The sequence below is a fragment of the Rattus rattus genome, chromosome 5, assembly GCF_011064425.1.
Source record: "Rattus rattus isolate New Zealand chromosome 5, Rrattus_CSIRO_v1, whole genome shotgun sequence".
NCBI classification, from domain to species: Eukaryota; Metazoa; Chordata; class Mammalia; order Rodentia; family Muridae; genus Rattus; species Rattus rattus.
Genome location: NC_046158.1, coordinates 120,279,031 through 120,303,788, shown reverse-complemented (window position 1 = coordinate 120,303,788; position 24,758 = coordinate 120,279,031). Strand labels below are relative to the sequence as shown.

Below are 24,758 nucleotides of genomic sequence, written 5' to 3'. Positions count from 1 at the left end.
AGAAGAAGAAGAAGAGGAAGAAGAAGAGGAAGAAGAAGAAGAAGAAGAAGAAGAAGAAGAAGAAGAAGAAGAAGAAGAAGAAGAAGAAGAAGAAGAAGAAGAAGAAGAAGAAGAAGAAGAAGAAGTAGAAGAAGAAGAAGAAGAAGAAGAAGAAGAAGAAGAAGAAGAAGAAGAAGAAGAAGAAAGTTGGGGCAAAGTCTTATAAAAGCAGATCAAAGAACCCCCCGAATGAGATCCTTTTGTGTTATTCATCCACAGATGGGCATGAGGCCTGCCCTTAAAAGTGATTTGAATACCTAGGAAGGCATCTGTGGAAAACTAATTTTTCATTAGTGAGTAGATTGGAGAGGCCTTTTCTGTTGGAGATGGTGTCTTGTTTCCACTTCTGCAACCTGGCTTGGCATTAGACTAAGGTCCCTTTTAGAACCACTGTCTCATAACACATGGTTGAGTCTTAGGGCCTTTAGAGTCATTCAGTTGGTCGCAGGCACCCAGCCAATTGGAAAGAAATAATGTGAGAAGCTGAAACAAGCTAAGCTGTGTCCACTGTCACTTCTGTTTGTCTCAGTATTGCCACCCTCTTACAGTCTGGAAGCTTCGAACCTGCTCTGTACCTAAGAACAATCTGATCTCATACTTCTTACAAAATCTGTTGCGCTTTTGCTCTTTTGACAGTGGTAGTTTCAAAATTCCATCAAAGTCAACCACCACTTAATAGTATCATGTAAAGTATGTTTGTACTATTTATTGATCCAAAGTACTGTTGGGCAGGGTAAATTCATATTGCCATACTTATATCTTTTGGTTTCATTTGAAACATTTGTTTTTTAATCTTTCTTTTCTTTTCTCAAAGATCATGGCCTTTTGCTACTTAAGAATTGCAGTTATGACGAATAACTTTTAATGATGATGAGTTTAAGTAAAACTATATTTCCTTTATTAGATGTGTTGTTGCATGTGTTAAATAAGCTATATGAATAGATCATTCAGTATAAGGGAAGAGATGAGCTCACTAACAAGATGAGCTTAATATAAAGACTCACTATGGCTTTCTAAAGTCGTATATCAATATCAAACTCTGACCCTAAGCCACCAGAAATCTAATTAGAAACACATTAAAATTAAATGTAATGGGAATGGAAAGAGATGGCACGTGTAACTGATGCTGAGGTAGGAGATGAAAGTACAGACAATGTAAGGCAATTTTAAAGGACTTTTGCTGAAGTAGACCACTCAGTGCCTCAGATGAGCCATTAGCCTGCTTCTTGGGAGGGTTCTATTTCTTCTAAGTAACCACCGTACCTTGGATATCAACTCCAGTGCTCTTAGGATTGTCTGCTTTTCATGGGTCTTTCTCGAAAGTGGCAAACAGTCTTCTTATCTTCTTCATAGAAGGTAATAAAGAGGTTTACTGTGATTCGAAATGGTAACATCTTGTCCTTTTTCTATCTGGTCTTGTCAATTTTATATTTATATAATATTTATACTTATATATTGAAACATGAGTTAAGAATATCATCAATATGGTTAGAAATGAAAGGAGAAAAGTATAAAGTATAAAATATACTTGCTTCAAAAGAAATCCTCTCTCTTTCAGAAAAACATGTCTTCCTTGAATTATAGGTTTGTCTTGTTTTTGTTTTTCCTGAAGAATAGTGATAAATATCGAAGTCACACTTTAAAACTTCCTGGATTTTATGCTAAGGTTTCTTCTAGTTCACAATTCTCTTCCTCTTTCTCTTCTATGTTAAATCATTTGATTACCAGTCTTTAATTGTACCTCAGTTATCTGACATGTATTGTGTCATGGGATAAAGGAATTCTTACCCTGATCTTGGATATTATAAAGAAAACAGAACATGTCCTATTGTCTTTATTTCATGTGTCTTAGTTTTGACAATTCAGCATCACTGATAGTTTTGAAAGGAGCTCATATAGAATAGTTGCTGAGAAAACAGCATTGAATAACTTCCTTTTTCATCTAAATAGATGACCAGAAATGGCTTGCATAGACTATTTTTACATATTCATTAATTAAATTTGTTTTCAAGAATGTGTTTCCATATCACTCAATAACTATAGAGGATTTTTTGAATTTGCATTCTGTCCCAAGGCAATTTCTCAGAAATAACATGTAATATCTGCTTTTTATGTTTGCTTTCTATACAGTAACTTTGAGAACTTTTAGTGCGCTTCAATCATCTTGAATAAAATGGAAAGGATATTAATTATTCGTAAACTACAAGAGAATACATAATTTGAAGTAAGTATGTCATCCTTGAAATCTGGCTCTTAACTAGAAGATACTTGCACTGAAAACTCTCAAGGGAAGCTGACCATTTCCCAGACATTTTTACCAAGCTAGTGAAAGATAGGACATCTCTTTCTTATAAACAGCATTAGTCCATGCATGTAAAATAATCCCTTTGAGTCATACTTGCTCTCTTCTTAGTCACTATTTGTTTATGATGTCTGATATTTACTTACGTTCAGACACAGCTCTCAGATTTACCCAATGCTTCAGCTCTAACTGCATGCTCTCATCCTCCGAAAGGATATAAGCGCCCATTTAGACATAACACATAATCCTCGAGACTCATCAGCTGACATGGTATTTTATCTTTGTAAGTATTTTTGTCTGTACCAATTAATGTATAGAAATTTCCATCCTTAAGAAATTATCATCTTTAAATCTTAAACTATTTGATGGGAATCTTCTGTTTGCTCTTTTATACCCATCTCCTGGTGTTTAGTACTGTTTTCTGTTAACCAGAAGAGTGATCTTCCCATTGAATTCCTCTGCACTTGCTTTGAGTTAATGGAGAATCAGTAGTTGGTCAGGGAAAGGTGAAAAAAATACTTACTTATCTCTCCCCCAACCAACTCCTCCATGGAAGGTTGCTTCTGGCTATCTTGAGGTCCTGTTATTATAAGGCTAGACCCAAAAAAACATGCATGGTATGTATTCATGGATAAGTGGATATTAGCCAAAAAATACAGAATACCCAGGATACAACCCACAAAACTTAAGAAGTTTAACAAGCAGAAAGGCACAAGTGAGGATGATTCAATCCCAATTAGTAGGGGGAAGACAATAATCACAGGAGGCAGATGGAGGGAGGAGGGACCCAGGTGGGAGAGGGGAAGGAAGGGGGAAAGGGAAACAGGAATAGGTATGGGAAGGGAGGACAGGAGAGAAGACCAGAGGGCCAGGAAGAATAAGTAGAAATATGCAGCCTCGGGGGTGGGAGGTGGGGTCTCTCTAAAAAGTACAAGAGACTCAAGAGGTGAGATATTCTAAGGATTCAATGGGGGTGACCTTAGCCAAAATGCCCAGCATCGGAGAGAGGGAACTTGAAGAATCCATCCCCCCCCCGGAGATAGACAGGGCCTCATGTGAAGGGACGATGGGGTTACCAAGAACAGCAGGGACAGAAATGGAGAAGAGACTGAGCAGAAGTGGTTCAATGACTGGCCCAACTTGGGATCCATCTCATTGGAGAGCAACAAGACCGGACACTATTACTGATGCTGTGATGTGCTTACAGACAGGACTCTAGCATGGCTGTCCTCTGAGAGGCCCCACCAGCAGCTGACTGAGACAGACACAGATATTTCCACCCAACCATTGGACTGAAGTTAGGGACCCCTATGGTTGAATTAGGGGAAGGATTGAAGAAGCTGAAGGGGAGGTCAATTCCATTGGAAGAGCAGTAGTCAGAACCCAGGGAACTCCCGGAGACTGAGCCACCAACCAGGAAGCATCCACTGGTTAATCCGGAGTTCCTGGTCTGGCCACAGTAGAAAAAAAAATGAGCCTAATCCTCAAGAGATTTGAGGCCACAGGGAAGGGGGAGGCATGTGTGTGTGAGCACCCTCTCAGAGGCCAGGGGGCAATGGGATGAGGAACGATTGGGAGGGAGGACAGGGAGGGGGCAATGGCTGGAATGTAAATAAGTAAAGAATTTTTTTATAAACAGAATTCTCTATTGGATAAAGCGACTATTTCTTTCACCAGTGCTTCACACTGAGGTATGATAAAAGCAGCTTGATGCATTATCCCCAGTATACTATGTTCTCCCACAGTTTCCACAGTGCCGTCATCTAATACAAATCTATGAACATTGCTTTATTAAACACTTCTGCAATAACCTCTTTTGAGAATGCAATATGTTTCCTACCTGGGCATTATAACTCCACTCTTCTTCCTGTCATTCCCAACATACTTAAATTAATCAAGCCTACATTTTTAAAATAAATCTTTTACTTGATACTGTGAAAAAACTGACATGTGCAAACATCCATTGTTGTAAATTTTTTTAATGTATATATCTTGGCTGTCCATCATTGCAAACCCGTGGTCCTGTAACTCAATAATGCTTTCAATAACTTACCTGGTATACATATTTTGATGATTATTAAAACTCAGACAACTTCCTTACTACTATTCTCTTATTCTCTGAAGATGGTCTAGCATTTTAATTTATGAGAGAAAGCAAACTACTCCAGTTAATAGTTTCCCTAATCTGTATTGATTAAATTGCTTTGCTGTTTTAATCTATGTAAGACAAGTTCTAATGAAAAGTGGCAGAAAAATTCAACCCACAATGGCTTAAGACAAAGGTCCTTTTTTTCTTCTATTTTTGGTTGTGAGCCTTTAATGTCTGAGCCATCTCTCCAGCCCTCTTTTTTCTTAAATATGTAAAAAAAAACAAACAAACAAAAAAAACCTCAGTATTATGGATGACTTATGAAAAACAGGGCTCTTCCTGTAGGCGGCCAGGGGTGACCTGTGAAGATGGTTCTCTACTCCCTTGACCCAGAAAACCCCACGAAATCATGCAAATCAAGAGGCTCAAACCTTTCTGTTCACTTTAAGAACACCGGGGAAACTGCCCAGGCCATCAAGGGTATGCATACCGCAAAGCCACCAAGTATCTGAAGGATGTCACTTTAAAGAAGCAGTGTGTGCCAATCCGGCGGTAAAATGGTGGAGTCGGTAGGTGCGCCCAGGCCAAACAGTGGGGCTGGACACAGGGACGGTGGCCAAAAAAAGACTGCTGAATTTTTGCTGCACATGCTTAAAAATGCAGAGAGTAATGCTGAACTTAAGGGTTTGGATGTAGATTCTCTGGTCATTGAACACATCCAGGTGAACAAGGCTCCTAAAATGCGCAGACGAACCTACAGAGCTCATGGCCGGATTAACCCATCCATGAGCTCCCCTGCCACACTGAGATGCTCCTCACTGAGAAGGAACAGATTGTTCCAAAGCCAGAAGAGGAAGTTGCACAGAAGAAAAAGAAAGATATCCCAGAAGAAACTGAAGAAACAAAAACTCATGGCACGGGATTAAATTCAGCATAAATAAATGATAAAGTAAAAAAAAAAAAAAGAAAAAAAAAAAAAAGAAAAGAAAGAAAAACAGGAACTATCATCATGGCTATATTGTCTCCCGACGCAATTGTGAAGTCCTCTTTGTGTTGAGTTCACTATTGAATGAGCCTCCTCTTCTGTCCCGAGATGTGAATGATATAGTTTTTCTGAAAAAGTCAGCTGAGACTTCTAGAGCTACATATTTAGTTAGTTTGTATCAGGGAATCTAGCTATACACAGAGCCAATAAATTTGAAATGCATGCTGAGTGCTGAAGCAAATAAGTGACTGATTTTTAAGTATCCCCTCTAAGGGTTGCTTTGGAAATTTTTGTATCATGAGTTTTGCGGATTGGGAAAAAAAAAAAAAAAAACCAACTCTGGGTATAGGACTATATCCTGGAGCTTCAGGGGCCCCATCCAAGAAAAAAACACATAACACAAAAAAGGGAAAACCAGAAAGAAAAGAAAGAAAGAGAAAGAGAAGAGAGAGAGAGAGAGAGAGAGAGAGAGAGAGAGAGAGAGAAGAGAGAGACAGAGAGACAGAGAGAGACAGAGAGAGAGAGACAGAGAGAGAGAGAAGGAGAAAGAAAGAGAGAGAGAGAGAGAGAGAGAGAGAGAGAAAGAAAGAAAGAAAACAATCAAACAAAACTCCCCAGCTTAGCCTATGTCTACAACAGCCATCATCTTGCCAACATTCCTCTGGTAGGATGGAACATCATGATCCCTCCCACACATATAAACAGCAGCAAGTGGACACAGTAGTAACAAATAAAATTAAAAATAAATGAAGCAAGCACATGAAGTTTGGGGAAATGGTGTGGGAGATGGGTGAAGAAGTGAAAGAGATGGGCTTGGGGTGGACTTGATCAAAACAAATGTATATAATTCTCAAACAATAAAATAAAAATGTATAAAGTCCTATAACCAATAATACTGAGGTAAAACTCTTATTGGAGTCACGGATTCTGTTTCTTTCTGACATCAGAATCATTACAGTGCCAATGGCAATTGGGGTGGTTCCCTGTGTCACCATGTACAGGGTAGCATCAGCCTTAGTACCTTATCTGGTTCTTCTTAATTAAAATTTCTTCCAGTTTTCATCAGATGTGTATGGGGAGACACAAACATTTTGCCCAAGAAAAATAAGATAATATTGTATGCAGCATAGTTCCTAGGAGAATATATGTTTTCCATCGAAATTACACTAAAGGATCCACTCTGTAGGTTACTAAGCTGCTTATTCTCCTTACTATTTTTATAATTTCAAAGACAAGATAAAAGTGGTATTATAGTTCAACGGAGGTGCATCTAATTCCTCTATTGTCATTTAATGTGTACCACTCCTGGATATTCTATTAGAAAGCTGGCTGAGACTTCATGGTTTGTTTCATTCTCTTTTATATGGTAATGCATGGATATTGGCAAGGCAAATAGAACCCAGAGGCATTTGGAAGTGTTGTAGTGTTCTATAGCATTTAATGAAATATGGAAATACGAAATTCTCATCTTCATGTATTGTCACTGAACTAACGTAGACATTGTGCTTTAGAAAACATCAAAGTACAGCATAGCATTCTATAAAAGGCCCGCGACATTGTGTATTTGAAACAGAAAAAAAAATTTACAGTGGTGCTGTAGATGAACCCAGTGTCTAGTGGATGTTAAGTAGGTATTCCACAATTGATGTATGTTGCAAATGGAAAATATAATTCTGTCAAGTTTTCCTTTGGATATGATAACCAAATTGTGCATTAAAGTGCATTCTCTCCCTCTCTTCAGCTTAGCTGATTTTGAGAAAGGACATAACGCAAGCTCACATATTTTCTTGGTAGAGAAACTTGGTTATAAACAACACTATTGTATCACAGAATTACAGAAATTCTGAGTGAGGTGAAAAAATTTCCATTTATAGATCATTTTCAGTTAGTTTCCTATATAAATAATTGAGAAACAAAATTGATTTACTTTACCATTTCACCAAAGACATGATTGTAAATATTATGTTGTTTTGTGTGGTTTCATCATTGACTTATCTTTCTGCTTTGATGGGCAATTAGTATCCATATTTCTTGTTACAAAAATATGATTGGTCAAGAATACTACTTGGAGTCAGGTCTTATATGTTAGCCTTCCTATCCTTTCTGAAATATTGATGTTTTTTCTTCCAGAAAACAATTTTCTTGACAAAAACTAGGAATATAATTTTTGTGTAAGGATAGTAAGTAAGTAAAATAATTTAAGGAGACAATTTTATTCTTATTCTTGGTAAACAATATGCAGCTTTTGAATTTGGATTCTGGAAAAGAAACTTTTAAAATACCATTTCCTCTGAAATATTCATTCAAATTCTTTTATATGTGCACGTGCCTATTTATATCACATATATGTACATCACACACACACACACACACACACACACACACACACACACACACACACACACACCATTTCCAGTGTTCAGGGAATAGAAAAGAAAACTTAGAAATATTTTTAGTTTGATAAGGTGGCTTAGCAGTTAAATGTGCTTGTTGCCCATTTTGATAATTCAGTCTCTGAAACACACGTGATGGAAGGAGAGAACAACTCCTATATACTGCCCTTTGACTTCCACATGCATGTGCATGTGTGTGTGCATGTGTGTGTGTGTGTGTGTGTGTGTGTGTGTGTGTGTGTGGGTGTGTGGGTGTGTGCGCGCGAGCTTGTGCACTTAAATAAATAAAGATAATTTTAATTTAAAAACAAAAATAAAAAGAAATTAAATTCAAAATGTTTTCCTCTTCAAGGAAATATATTTAAAAAAGTAACAATATAGCCCAAACTGTAGTTTGAATATCTTACAGAATTTTGATCTCACTTTTGAGAGATAATGAGCAACCTGGATCTGAGTTAAAATTCAGTCTCTGCTCAAGTATTTTTTTTTTACTTTCTTATTACAGTTTTAATTAATTAATTAATTAATTAATTAATTTTTACATTCCAGATTTTATTCCCCTTCTGGCCTAACCCCCTGAGGGTTCCATATCCCATAACCCCACCCCCGATCTCCACAAGGATGTCCCCACCCCACCCACCGTACCAGACCTCTAAACTTCCTGGGGCCTCCAGTCTCTTGAGGTTTAGATGAATCTTCTTTGGCTTTACCAAGACCCAGCAGTCCTATGCTGTATATGTGTTGGGGGCCTCACATCAACTGGTGTCTGCTGCCTGGTTGGTGGCCCATTGTCTGAGATCTCAGGGGTCCAGGTTAATTGAGACTGCTAATTCAACAACAGGGGTCACCAGCTTCTGTTCTTTGGTTGGGTATAGATATCTGTATCTGACTCTTTCAGCTGCTTGTTGGGTCTTTTGGAGGGCAGTCATAGTAGGTCCCTTTTTATGGACACCCTATAGCTTCAGTAGTGGTGTCAGGTCTTGGGGCCTCCCTTTGAGCTGGAAGCCACTTGACAAGAAGCAGCTTCAGTGACAGAATTTATGTTGTTTCTCCATTCAAGAAGATATGGCCTGGCAGGGAGGTTTAACAGTGGCAATAGCTTGAGGCTGTGCCTGCAAGACTAAGAGACTGCTTCCTCATTTCTGTATGGACCAGGAGGCAGACAGCACACACAAATAAAGACCAGATTACAAACCACAAGGCTTTCCCCTCAGCAACTCCATTTCTCCAGGTAGGCTTGACCTGCCAAATGACTCATGGTCTCCAAAAGCAGCATGATCAATTGTGACCATGTACTGGAACACATGAGTCTGCTGCAGACAACTTCTGTTCCAATCATTATAGCTTCTGTAATTTGACATACTTGAACTCTTTATAATGTGAGGTTTTAAGGGCTGTTCCTGGCAACTGGCATTATTTAGGTAATAGGAACCATGTGAAAACCTTATAAGCTTGAGACAATTGGTATTTTCCCCCTTTAAAACATCATCACAAAGATGTTCTTTTGTTTAAATATCTTAAACAAAGCTCCATTTATTTACAATCCTGATGGAAATGATTATTAACTGAATTTTTGGAGTGAACAGCATGTCTTGCAATAACAGGAACATGATTTTTCCCCCACACAAGTATTTGAAAGGTTTTCCAATTTTTCTACTTTTACCATCTTTAGTAAACTGAATCAATAACAATTCAGGTTAATTTGCAATCTTAATTTTCTGTCCTTGTTACCTTAAGCTTGGCTTAGTCATCGCAGAGATGTTGCTGTAGCACAGTTGGGCAGTTGCTACTGTTGCTAACCCATATCCATGTGACGAACCTTACAGAAACCCACTACTCCAAGCTCAAGTTCCTTTTTCATATCAAGCATTTAAACACACCCACACACATAACACGCATAGACACACACACACACACACAGACACACACATAGACACACACAGACATAGACACACAAACACATACAAACATACACAGACACACACACACACACACACACTCACACACACGGACACACACACATACACACACAGAGACATACACACATACAAACACACACAAACATAGACATACACACATAGACACATACATAGACATACCATACTTTCAAACATACACACACAGACACAGACAGACATACACACACACAAACACACACAAATATACACAGGCACATATACACACAGATACACAGGCACACACACAAACACACACACAGACATACACACACACACAGAGACATACACAGATATACACATACACAAACACACACGAACATAGACATACACACACAGACACATACACAGACACACAGACATACACATACACATTGACATATACACATATAGACACATACATAAACACACACACATACACATACATATACATACACACACATACACATACATACACACACGCACACACAGACATATACAACACAAAAACACAAACATCAAATGTTCCATGGACTATATCTATATTAGTAGTAAGGAAAGAGATACATAGTCGAATTGTGGAAGACTGGTTAGTTCATTTCACCTCATAGGTGCTCTGCAAAGAACAAATCTTAATATATGTAAAATATCTGGCACATTTTTGAGGTTCTGAGTGAACTTAAAAATGGAAACTGGCTCTGTTATTTGAGATAGCCAATCTGTCTAAAGTTTAAGCAGCGAGGTGCATAGAACAGTGACTTTTAGGAGAAAATTATTATATCTCTATAAAGCATATGAGCACATAAAAAACTTGGACTCTCATTTGTTGAAACGGTCCTTTGATGATTCAATTACTTAACACATTTATGGAGGACACTTTGTGCTATTCTGGTATCTAACCAAAACAGAGAAGATTCATACTTGGATAAGAAGTTCAATTTTATTTGCATTATTGAATCTTACTATGCAGTCCAAGTTAGCTATAAATTTATGAGCCTTCTGTTTTAGCTTCTTGAGTTTTAAAATTATAGGTAAGCACTATCATGTCTGTCTTCCAAATAGATTTGCAGAAACCTTTTTTCTAAAAATAAACAGCAAAAAATTAGTTCTACATATAGATTATGTCAGAACCCATAGGTTCAGTACAGTTCAATAAAATAGAGAGGAAGAGAAAATCTATGGATGAGAAGGCGATGGAGGAAATCTAAGCCTGGAGTAGACATGGAAAGCAATTTGCTCAGCAAGGCTTTTGAATCTGTGAAGCAGCTTTGGACAGAACCCTTCCCAATTCATTTAAGGTTTTAAAGGCTTGAGGCACATGGCTATACTACACTGTTATCAGGTCTTTACCTAGAAGAAATAGGGCAAGTGGGTAGTTCTGAAGTCACTTAGAATTTACACATGAAATTTAGTTAGCTCTTAGAGCGATATCATGATATCATGTACTAAATTATATAAGCCTTCTATGTGGCTATCTGAACTTTTGAAGGCTTCCTATTACCTGAAAACGTTGCCTTAGCAAAATTTCTAGTATAACTGCCCTCTATAAGAGACTCGAGAGACCTTAGAGAGCTATTATCATTTGTTGACAAGATCTCTCAATTATAGCACAGTAAAACATGTACACAAGATGCTGGGTTATAACTTTAGCATACCTAAACACATTTCTTTTTGATTTTAGATGTCCTATATTTATTAAAGCCAGAAGCTGGAAGGGGTGGAAAAATAGAATCTCTTAATTCAGATCGCTCTGTAAGCAATCACCCAAGGTCTAACCTTTCCTAAGCACACTGCTCGTGATGGTTATCAGTTAAGGATTTATCTCATGGGAAAAGAGAAATACTTTTTAAAGAAATAAAAATACGATTAGGAGAGAAATATGACAATTAGTGTGGACATTGTCATTGCTGAGCATTACTGCAAATTTAGAGATCACCCAAGGCAGTTCTCAGAACTCTAGTCACCCACCGGCAAGTAATAGAATTAGCTACAGAAGCTATGGGCCTGCTGAACAGAAATACTTTTTGTTATTTGACCCAATTTCCCCTTGAATCAGACTTATTCTGCTTTTCAGTTGATTGTTTGGTATAATTATTTTTTATATATCACTATGATGATTCTAAAATATGATTTTGTTCCTCTAGAATTTATAGTATCCATTTTTTTACTCTAAATACACGTTCTGAAACACTACTTTGCTTGTGACATAGAAAGTAGCAATTTTATCTATTAAAGGTTTATTATAAATGACGTGTAAAAATAGTGTGAGAGAACATCTCTGGGATAAGCTAGAAACCTGGGACAATGGAAACTCTCAGGAATCTCTAAGGGTGTCACAGCTAAGAGTCCCAGCAATGGGGAAAATGGTGCTTGAAATGTCCATCTCTTGTAACCAGAAAAGACTTCCAATAGATGGATTGGGACACCATCCCAGCTACAAAACCTCTAACATGCAATTTGTCCTTCCTACAAGATGTACAAGTATAGTGATAGAACAGAAATTGAGGAACTGGACAGCTAATAACTGGCCCAGCTTGAGATCCAGGCCATGAGAGAGAGCCCATGCCTGAATTTATTAGTGATATTCTGCTATACTTGGAGAAGGAGTTTAACATAACTGAGAGGCTTACCCAGGAACCTATGGAAACTTATGAAGAGACCCACAGCCAAACATTAGGTAGAACTTGGGGAATCCTGTGCAAGAAGGTGTGGAAGAATTGAAGGAGCCAGAGAGTCCAAGGACACCACAAGAAAACCTACAGGATCAACTAAGCTAGACATGGAGGGGCTCACAGAGACTGAACTGTCAACCAGAGAGTATGCACGGGATATACCTAGGACCTGTGCACAGTTGTGAAGCTTGGTCTTCATGTAGAACTCCTAACACTAAGAGCAGGGGCTGTCTTTGACTCTGTAGTCTTCCTTTGGACACCTTTCCTTAACTGGGCTGGCTGTCTAGCCTCAATAGGAGAACATGCTATGTGCCTATTGTGGAATTTAACATGCCAACGTAGGTTTATATCTGTGCAAGACCTCCCTTTTTCTGAGGAGAAATTGAGGAGGTGGGAGGGAAGGTAAGAAGAAGGACTGGGAGGAGAAGCTGCAATCAAGATGTAAATTAATAAATTACACAGAAAAATTGACCAAACTCCAAACCTATACCTCACAATGAACATTTGTACAGATAGAAACAGAGTGTTCTCAATGCCTTACTTGTTATTTATTGAAACACCATGTCATTACTGTTCCTTGTCTTTAGACCATGGTCAATACATGGCTACTCCTATGCTGTCATCATGCAGTTCTCTTTCAGATCAATTAAAGTTCACAAAATGATGCCCTTAGTCTATTTCCTTTTACTTTCTTCCTTGACATGGAGACAAGTGTCTGCCTGTGTGTTTTTGTCTTTTACTTAGATAATCTCTGCTGACTGCCACAACCCCCATAGCCACATTGCCATCTCTAATGTCTACCTTCCCATTCTAACTGCATTGCTCTCTGTTGTTTCATGATGAATGATGTACCTGTACATTCATAGACTCAGTAAGCACTCCATTACTATTTTCCATTGTGGTTCTTGACACAGATATAGCATAGAAGATTCTGGATTCACTACAATTATTGTACATTAGTAGAAATGTTCCATGTTGCAAGTAGGTTTAGCCATATCTGTTTGTGGTATTTGGGCAGTGCATAAGGCTTTGAGATATGTCTCCAATGGTTTCATCACTCCAATCAGAGGGTTTGTTCCACACTGTGGATGCCTTGCATGACATTAATATTCTAATGGTACTTAATCAGAATATTAGTATTGTTTACAATGTACCCTACAAGAAGTAGGGTATATATTAGGGACTATGGAGGAGGTGATTCGAATGTCAGACATTGCCCCCTTGATGCTCCTTACAGATGCATAGCAAACTCCTATCCTCCTGACTGCACAGGGATGAAGTTGGAAATGGAAACTAGTCCAGGCGACTTTTGTGTTGTGCAGTTATCACCTTAAACCTACTCATCGATATTTGTGTAAATTTGAGGAACAGCTTTGGAGGTGTTTGAAAACAATTATTTCTATTACAGCAGCAATGGCTCCTTTAGGGCTCTTGGTAACATTGTCAGTGGTGGTTTCATAACATAGAGGGAAATTGTTTTAATTCTTTAGACAATATTGGTGTAATGAACATGCTCATTTGCTTATTTTTTAATTTTGATATACTACATTTCTAACATTTTATTTTAATCGCTTAATGAATCTTCTTGTGTCTGTGGATTTATCTGAAATATTTCCTGACGTGAAAATTATTGGTGACATTTTGTCCAAAATATCAAGAATTTCATTCCTTTTCACGTCTTTTTCAAGTTTGATGGATGGAATTATTAGTAATTTTGACTCATCCTTCTTTCTTTTCTAAATTCATAATCAACCTTTTTCTTTGGCATTCAGACATGCCATTCTTTGATTTATGAAACTTGTTGAAGGAGTTTCTTTGTTTCACTCTTGTCTGGTTTTCTTTTTCCCTTTCTTCCCTCCCTTCCTCCCTCATCCCCTTCCTTTTCCTTTTTTCCTTCATTCCTTTGTTCCTTCTTTCCTTTATTCCTTCGTTCCTTTGTTCCTTCATTTGTTCCTTCCTTCCTTCCTACCTACCTTCCTTTCTGTCTTTCTGTCTTCCTGCTTCTCTGTCTGTCTGTCCCTTCCTTCCTTCCTTCCTTCCCTCCTTCCTTTCTTTCTTTCTTTCTTTCTTTCTTTCTTTCTTTCTTTCTTTCTTTCTTTCTTTCTTTCTTTCTTTCTCCCTTCCTTCCTTCCTTACTTCCTTCCTTCTTTCTTGGCTTCTTGACTTTTGAGACAGAGTTACATGTAGCTCAGGCTAGCCTAAGAACACTGTATAGCAGAAGCTAGCCCTAAATCTCTGACCCTGCTTCTACCGGTGTGCTAGACTACAGGCCAGCACCATTGTCTCTTAGTCCCTTAGTTTCTGCTCCTTTTGTTGTGTCGAAGAATATCTGCAAGTTAATGTCTTTCCTTGGGTCTTACAATCTCACAGTGCTGTGTTTGCTTAAATTTGCACATGGTCACTTTCAGGTTTCCTAGGTATCATTTCTCTGATCATTTTTATGGGAAATGTCTCCTTGGTATGTAGGGTCAATTCCATTAAGGATACAGTCAGTGAATAAATAAATCAATATCTGGACCTTAACAAAACATCTGACTCTATTGCTTGCCTTCAGTTGTTTTCAGCATCTCAGAAGGAAATGGAAATTAAATCATATATATATATATATATATATATATATATATATATTCCCATTAGTAGGATGCTTTGGTTCAGAGAATTCTGCACTACTGTAACTCTTATTGCTAACTTTATTCTAACCTTCGTAAGCCTTTCATTATTTTCAACAGTAGAAGTATGGGGGCAAGGTGGTTTAGAGGATTATGATCTAGAATATATATAATTTCAGTTTGGAATTACATCCTACAAGCACCCACTCTAATTATACAGCTCACAATTGGAGAACACTTAAAAGTTTGCAAAAAAAGCCATGTATTTTTAAAACTTTTAATCCTTAAAATTACATTAGAAAATAAAGTACATATTATTGTATCTGATATACAGAGAAAGAAAATTGAGACCTAGAGTTCAAGTAAGTCTTCTGTTGAGAACAGACACATCTTTTTTTGATGTAGAGAAAAACAAATATTGGTTCAAAGGGCAGATTCTGAGTCTAATTTTCCCCTCAAAAACAGTTTCCCTTGAACATGATAACTGACCCTTATTTCCATGGTTTCCAAATAAAAAGGAAAATATAATTAGAATTATTCTAGTGCCCTGTGACAATGTGACATTTCTACAGTTAAATTGTTTGCCTTTTTGCTCTTCTTAGGAACTAGGGCTTTGGACAGTGGTAGTCTCTGTCTCAAAACACAGCCAAGACACTTGCCTCCAGATCTTGTGACTTCTTTCTGGATTTTCTGCTTCAGCATGCTTTTTTGTATCTCCTATCACTCAAAAAATACTTTTTATTTTCATGATGCAACGGATCCTGAATTGTTCTATAACTAGTGTCACAACTTTTGGGAATTAGTTGGCAAAACCCAAAGCTGAAATAGCATAAATTCTTCCTGAAGATGAGAACTTGATTTTTTCATAAGGATCATAGCTATGTATTGGCTATCTGGAAATAAAGAGAAGGAAGCAAGGGTAACTTACACTTGAGTGAAGAGAGGTTGTATTTATGGTGGCAGATCCTGGCTCCCCAACTCCTGTTTCACTTTTGCTCTATGACCTTGAGCATTTAACCAGTAGGTATTGAGTTTTGTCATCAATGGAATGGGAGCAAGAATCTCAGAAATGTCAATAACCTCAGAAATATCTGATAGGAATTGAGTTCATATAGACATATAAATTGCTGACACCATTACCTCATAGGTGATGCTGAGAAGTGTCTGCTCTGTTGAAATCACAGGATGCCATTGATATGTCCCTGGGTCAAACATTAAGTTCTGTGATTTAAATAATTTATCTCACTTAATTTTCACTATGTGCCTTGAGTTGTGGGTCTGATTTACTTTATGAAACCAAATAACTGTTTCCCAAGTCACACAGCCAACAGGTGCTTGCAAATCTTATCAAGTGCTAACTTCTAAGTAAGAGTCACCACAGTATAACAGAAATAATGCGGTCATGGAGGTGGAAGAAGCTGTTGTATTTCAGGGTGAGTTGATGAAATAACTTATACAGTCTGTGCTTTAACTTGTAATTAATTATATACACATTTTCCACATACATAATTATGACCTACTCACTTTATGCAATGTTGCTTGTATGCATGTTTTCAGGGATAGGCATTTAGCATTGGATGACCAATTGGTATGGTTTTCCCTAGGGAAGCCTATTTCTCCTCTGAGAGAGGAGGGGCGATACTAATATTATCGTAGCCTGCAGGACAACATTTATATCAGAATATTAGCTTCCACTTCATAAGATTTTATTTTAAAGTTGTGAATCTGATTTAATTATAACTGAACAGAATCAAAAGAGTTACTTACCATTGATAGTCTCTGATTTTAAGTGTAAACCTGTTAAATGGAAAGGCAGCGGGTTTTAGTATAGAACTGGGGCAAATTTAGAATGCAGTGAAAGCAGCAATCCACAGATTTGTATTGATTATACCTTCCATTCATTACATGTGAAGGTAGTTTGAGAACACCAATTACTTTCTCTTTCCCACATCTCTATAGGCTTAATAATTCCATCACCCTTTCAGTCTAAATTTGGCTCCTTGAGCCTATACAGATGTCAATATTTTCAGGAAGTGTGATGGTCTAAAGAGCAAATGCATAGGAAGTTTAGACCTAAGCTCTAAATGGGATATCCTCAAGAAAGTTACTTGAACTCTCTGACTCTTTTTCCTTACTTGTAAAAAAATGGAGGCTATTTTAAGTTAGAGAGTAGAAAACTGTGAAAAATGTTTCAGAAAGTTACTGTGAAATGCATTCATAGACGCCATTCTTAGAGAAGACTTATGGTAAAAACATCACAGTGATTGACATAACCTTATTTTTGTACTGTCCAGGATTCTCTAGAGAAGCAGAAGCAATGGCACATTTGTTCAGAATGTGACCTACCTATGAGGGCTTTCAAAGAGTTATACTTACCGGAAGGCTGGACTGAAGAAGCTGGCAGCATGGTGTAGGTCTGAAGTCTGAAGGTGGGTCAGAATATGGACCCTAGGCAATACCGCTGTGTTATGGACTTGAAACAAAACCTTACTTCTTTGTAAAATCTAGGTCTTGAAGTGATTAGGTAAAGCTCACTTACATTATACAGGATCATTTGCAGTATTCAAGGCTCACAGATTATAATCTTTAATGTCGCTCACAACTACTTTTGCAATACCACCTAGGCTACAATTTAGGCCTACAGAAGATTACACAAGGAGGAAACTCTAAAATCACAGAACTATACTATTTGTGGTATAGGGGTGACAGTTGTTTGGATTGTCTGTATTTATAAGATGCCTCGAATACATTTCACAGTTAATAGGGAATTGTTAGCAGAAGGTAAAGGTACAATATTCACTGTTGGACTCTCTCGTCCTAGAAGAGTCAGTAACTGATAAAGGAAGACTGTAGCATGATTTATTTTGTGTGTTATTTCCTTTAAAGGACCCCATGCATGTGGGTACCCTTGCATTTGGATGATATATGTTCAGAATTGAGTCTTCATTTTGGTAGATTTTTCCTTTGATGAGTATGAGGTGTCCTTCCTTGCACTTTTGATAACTTTTGGTTGAAAGTTGATTTTATTCGATACTAGAATGGCTACTCCAGCATGTTTTTTGGGAACATATGCTCGGATATATTTTTCCAGGCTTTTATTCTGAGGTAGTGTTTGTCTTTGTCACTGAGGAACATTTCCTATATAAAGCAAAATGCTGGTTCCTGATTACATATCCAGTGTTCATCTATGTCTTTTACAGGAGAATTGAATTCATTGATGTTAAGAGATACTAAGGAATAGTGATTCTTGCTTCCCGTTATTTTTGTTGTTAGTGTTAGTATTATGTTTGTGTGTCTCTCTTCTTTCGGGTTTGATGAAAGATTACTTTCTTGCTTTTTCTTGGGTATAGTTTCCCTCCTTGTGCTGGAATTTTCCATCTATTATGCTTCGTAGGCTGGATTTGTGGAAAGATACTGTGTAAATTTGGTTTTGCCATGGAGTATTTTGGTTTTTCTATCCATGGTAATTCAGAGTTTCGCTGGGTATAATAGCTGGGTTTGGCATTTGTGTTCTCTTAGGGTCTGTATGATATCTGGTCACGATCTTCTGGCTTTCATAATCTTTGGTGAGAAGTCTGGTGTAATTGTGATAGATCTGCTTTTATATGTTACTTGACCTTTTTCCCTTACTGCTTTTAATACTCTTTCTTTGTTTTGTGCATTTGATGTTTTGACTATTATGCATCAAAGATATTTCTTTTTTGTTACAATCTATTTGGGGTTCTGTAGGCTTCTTGTATGTTCATGGGCATCTCTTTCTTCGGGTTAGGGAAGTTTTCTTCTATAATTTTGTTGAGGATATTAACTGGCCCTTTAAATTGGGAATCCTCGGTCTCTTCTATTCATATTATCATTAAGTTTGATATTCTCCTAGTGTCCTGAATTTCATGAATGTTTTGGGTTAGAAACTTTTTGAATTTTGTATTTTTTTGACTGTTGTGTCAATGTTTTCTATGGTATCTCTTGCACCCGAGAAATCTATGATTTCTGTTCTCTTTCCTAGATTTTTATTTCCTGGGTTGTAACTTTTTGTGATTTCTTTGTTGTTTCAATTTCAATTTTTAGTTCCTGATGGGTTTTGTTCAATTTGGTTGTGTTTTCCTGTAAGTCTTTAAGAAATTTTTGTCTCCTCTTTAAGAGCTATTACTTGTTTGCCTGTACAATCCTGTGTTTCTTTAAGGGTTTTTTATGCCCTACTTAAAGTCTTCTATCATTTCATGAGATTATTTTAAATTGGAATCTTGCCTTTTACATGTGTTGAAGTATCCAGGACTTGCTGTGGTGGGAAACATTACTAAAGATCAAAGCACACATTGCACCTCTCATAATAGTAGTGGAGGACTTCAACATCCCACTCTTACCAATGAACAGAACATGGAAATAGAAACTAAAAGACACAGTGAAACTAACAGAAGTTATGAATCTTTGAGAAAATCAACAAGATAGATAAACCCACTAGCCAGATTAACCACAGTACCCAAATTAAATCAGAAGTGAAAAGGTAGACATAAAAACAGAAACTGAGGAAATTCAAAAATTCATCAGATCTTATTAAAAAAGCCTATACTCAGTAAAACTGGGAATGGAAAATTTTCTAGGCATATACCTGGTATTAAAGTTAAACCAGGATTAAATAAACATCTAAACAGTCCCATAACTCCTAAAAAAAAAGAAAGCAATCACTAAAAGACCCCCAAAAAAAAACCAAAAAAAAAAAAAAAAACAAAAAGAAAAACAAAAAACAACAAAAAGCAGTGGGTTTAGTGCAGAATTCTATCAGACATTCAAAGATCTAATACCAATAATTTTAAAACTATTTTACAAAATAGAAACAGAAGGAACACTACCCAATTCATTCTATGAAGTAACCGTTATGCTTATACATAAAGCACACAAAGAACCAACAAAGATAGGGTACATCAGACCAATTTCCCTTATGAATATTGATGCAAAAATAATCAGTAAAATTCTGTCAAGTCAAATCCAAGAAGAGATCAAAATGATCATACATCATGATCAAGTAGGTTTCATCCCAGGGATGCAGGGGTGGTTCTATATACAGAAATCCATCAACATAATCTACTGTATAAAGAAACTCAAAGGAAAAAACCCACATGACCATCACATTGGATTCTGAGAAAGCCTTTCACAACATCCCTTTATGATAAAAGTCTTAGAAAAATAAAGAATTCAAGGCTCATACCTAAACATAGTAAAAGCAATATACAACAAACCAGTAGCCAACATCAAACTAAATGGAGAGAAACTTGAAGCAATCCCACTAAAATCAGGATCTAGACAAGGCTGTTCACTTTCTCCCTACCTATTCAATTTAATACTTGAAGTCCTAGCTAGAGCAATTAGATGACAAAATGAGGTCAAAGATATACAAATTGGAAAGAAAGAAGAAAAAATATCACTTTTTGCAGATGATATGATAGTATAATTAAGTGTTCCCATACGTTCCACCAGAGAACTACTAAGCCTGATAAACAACTTCAGCAAAGTGGCTGGTTATAAAATTAACTCAAACAAATCAGTAGCCTTCCTCTACTCAAAGGATAAACAGGCTGAGAAAGAAATTAGGGAAATGACACCCTTCACAATAGTCATAAGTAGTATAAAATACCTTGTGACTGTAACCAAGCAAGTGAATGATATGTATAACAAGAACTTCAAGGCTCTAAAGAAAGAAATCAAGGAAGATCTCAGAAGATAGAAAATTCTCCCATGCTCATGGACTGGCAGGATTAATATAGTAAAGAGAACCATCTTCCAAAAGAAATCTACAGATTCAATTCAGTCCTCATCAAAATTCCCATGCAATTATTCATGGAGAAGAGCTTTAAACAAATGGGCACAGGGAAAAATTTCCTGAACAGAATACCAATGGCCTATGCTTCAAAATCAACAATGGACAAATGGGACCTCATAAAATTGCAAAGCTTCTGTAAGGCAAAGGAAACTGTCAATATGACAAAAAGGCAACCAACAGATTGGGAAAAGATCTTTACCAGTACTACATCCTATAGAGGGCTAATATCCAATATATACAAAGAAATCAAGAGGACTGAAGGAGTTGAAGGGGTTTTCAACCCCATAGGAAGAACACCAATATCAGCCAATCAGACGCACCCACCCAGAGCTCCCAGGGACTAAACCAACCATTGAGTACATGTGGAGGGACCCATGACTCCAGCCTCACATGTAGCCAAGGATAGCATCATTTGGCATCAATAGGAGGAGAAGCCGTTCATCCTGTGAAGGCTTTTTTCCCCAGTGTAGAATGCCAGGTCATTGAGTTGGGAGTGGGTGGTTGTGTGGGAGCATCTTTATTCAAACAGGGGGTGGGAGGGTGTATGGGAGAGAGGGTAAGGGGATAACATTTGAAATGTATATAGATAAAATACCCAATAAAAAGATAATTACCAACTTATATTGTGTGTTTAGCACAACAGGAGTTTACTAATATAATAATGAAAAAGATCTTCTATGGAAAAATGTAATCCATCAATTTACATATGTTATTAAATATATTTGTTTAATTTATAAAAAAAGAAAAAAAGAAGTTTTACTCCAGAGAACTATATAACCCTATTAAAAATGAAATATAGAGCTAGACAAAGAGTTCACAATTGAAGAATATCAAATGACTTTGAAGCACCTAAAGAAATGTTCAACATCCTTACTCATCATGGAAATCCAAATTAAAACAACCCTGGGATTCCACCTCATACCAGTCAGAATGGCTAAGATCAAAAACTCAGGTGACAGCAGATGCTGATGACAATGTGAAGAAAAAGGAACACTCCTCCATTGTTGACAGGATTGCAAGCTATTACAACCACTCTGAAAATCAGTGTGGCGGTTTCTCAGAAAATTGGTCATAGTACTTACTACCTGAAGATCCAGCTATACACCTTCTGGGCATACACCCAAAAGATGCTCCAACATATAACAAGGACACATGCTCTACTATGTTCATAGCAACCTTATGTATTAATAGTCAAAAGATGGAAGGAACCCAGATGTCCTTCAAAAGCGGAATGGGTCCAGAAAATATAGTATGTTTACAATGGAGTACTACTCAGCTATTAAAAGCAATGTCTTCATGAAATTCATAGGCAAATGAATAGAACTAGATATATCATCCTGAGTGAGGTGACCCAGTCCCAAAAGAATGCACATAGTATATATTAATTGGTAAGTGGATATTAGCCCAAAAGCTCTGAATATCCAAGGTACAATTCACAGACCATATGAAGCTCAAGAAGAAGGAAGACCAAAATGTGGATGCTTCACTCCTTCTTAAAAGGGGTAACAAAATACTCATGGAGGCAGAGAGTGGGAGGGTATTAGGAAGAAGGGAGAAGGGGAGGAGAATAGGGAGGCAGGAACAGGTATGGGAGGAACTGGAATGGTATACAGAGAGTCAGGAAATTGAACAGAGGTGTGTAGCAATGGGGGATGGGAACTTAGGGTAGTCACCAGCAAGTTTCAGATGCCAGGAAAGCAAGAGACTCCCAACACCCAACACGGATGAGATTAGTTGAAATGCCCAACAAAGGGGAGGAAGAACATATAGAGACCATATTGAGAGGTTAGATAATGCTCCCAGTTAGGGGATGGGGCCACCCACTCATCTCCAAATTTATAACCCAGAATGGCTCCTGTCTAAAGGAATATGAGGACAAAGTGTGGAGCAAAAACCGGAAGGAAAGGCCATCCAGAAACTTCCCCATCTGGGGTTCTATCTCATATGCTGACACCAATCCCAGACACTATTGAGAATGCAAAAATGTGCTTGCTGACAGGAGCCTGTTATAGCTGACTCCAGAGAGGCTCTGCCAGAGCCCAACAAATGTAGAGGAAGATAGTCACAGCCAACCACTGGACTGAGCATGGGGACCCCAATGGAGGAGTTAGAGAAAGGACTGAAGGAGCTGAAAGGATTTGCAACCCCATAGCAAGAAAAACAATATTAACCAAACAGAACACCCAAAACTCCCAGAGACTAAGCCACCAACCCAAGAGTACATGTGAAGGGCCACATATATAGCATAGGATGGCATTGTCTGGCATGAATAGGAGGAGAGGCCCTTGGTCCTGAGAAGGCTAGATTCCCCAGTGTAGGGGAATGCCAAGGTAGTGAGGTGGGGATTGATGGGTGGGAGGGGGAGCACCCTCATAGAAGCAGGGGGAGGGATATTTGATAGGGGGTTCTGGAGCAGAAACTGGGAAAAGGGGTAACATTTGAAATATAAATACATAAAATATCCAATAAACAAAAATAATGAACCCCCATGCCTTTCAGTGTCTGTTTCCTCTTGGAATTCTGTTAATAGAGTATATAAAAACCAGCAGAGTCTTGCAGAGGGGAGGACTCAGAAGCAGCTTTGAGAAGGTTCTAGGAGACAGAAGAATAAGGTCAGAGAACATAGAGAGAAGACAGTAATAGTTGAGACAGGAGAAACTGAGCTGAGCCACAGAAGATATCGATAGGAGACATTTAGGAAAAGAGCATAGGAAAAATCCACACAAATTAATGAACACAAAGAAAACAAATCAATAAAATAAAAGCTACAGAACAACTTACATGAAAGTACCAAAGTGCATTCTTACTTTCTCAAAGATACCTTGAGATCCTCTTGTCTTTACTTTGGCTCAAGACACATTTCTTTTAGGAGTCAGACTACTATTCCCAAAAACATGTCTTCTTTTTAACTATATATTTTATTTATTTTATTTTATTGGATATTTTTTATTTACATTTCAAATGTTATCCCCTTTCCTGGTTTCTCATCCCATAAACCCCCTATCCCAGCCCCCTTCCCTTCTTCTATAAGGGCATTACACCTTCTCAAACCATCTCCCCTTCCCATCTCCCCGCTTTGACATTCTCTTACACTTGGGGATCGAACCTTGGCAGGACCAAGGGCTTGTGCTCCCATTGGTGCCCAACAAGGCCATCCTCTGCTACGTATGCAGCTGAAGCTATGGGTCTGTCTAGTGTACTCTTTGAATGGTGGTTTAGTCCCTGGAAGCACTGGTTGGTTGGTATTTTTGCTCTTATGGGGTTGCAAACCCCTTCAACTCCTTCAATCCTTTCTCTAACTCCTCCAATGGAGACCCCGTTCTCAGTTCAATGGTTGGCTGCGAGCATTTGCTTCTATATTTGTCATGTTCTGTCAGAGACCCTTGGAGACAGCTCTATCAGGCTTCTGTAAGCATGCACTTCTTGGCATCACCAATATTGTCTGTGTTTGGTGGCTGTAAGTGTATGGGCTGGCTCCCCAGTTTGGGCAGACTCTGGATGGCCTTTCTTTCTGTCTCTGTTGCAAACATTGTCTTTGTATTTCCTCCTATTAGTATTTTTGTTGCCTCTGATTTCCAGGGTAGTTGCACCAGCTTGAAATCTCACCAACAGTGGAAGAGTGTTCCTATTTCTCTACATCCTGGCCAGCAACTGCTGTCACCTGAGTTTTTGATCTTAGTCATTCTGACTGGTGTGAGGTGGAATCTCAGGGTCATTTTGATTTGCATTTCCCTGATCACTAAGGATGTTGAACCTTTCATTAGGTGCTTCTCAGCCATTTGATATTCCTCAGTTGAGAATTGTTTGTTTAGCTCTGTACCCAATTTTTTAATAGGGTTATTTGATTCTCTGGAGCCTAACGTCTTGAGTTCTTTATACATATTGGATATATTAGCCCTCTATCAGATATAGGATTGGTA

General features: G+C 37.8%; 1 protein-coding gene and 1 pseudogene across 1 annotated transcript in view; one reads left to right on the top strand and one right to left on the bottom strand.

Moving 5' to 3' along the window:
* Positions 1 to 24,758, bottom strand: part of Macrod2 (mono-ADP ribosylhydrolase 2) — a 2,209,545-nt gene that overhangs the window by 1,569,921 nt on the left and 614,866 nt on the right. The gene's annotated exons all lie outside the window — the stretch shown is intronic.
* Positions 4,789 to 5,356, top strand: LOC116899998 (annotated as a pseudogene).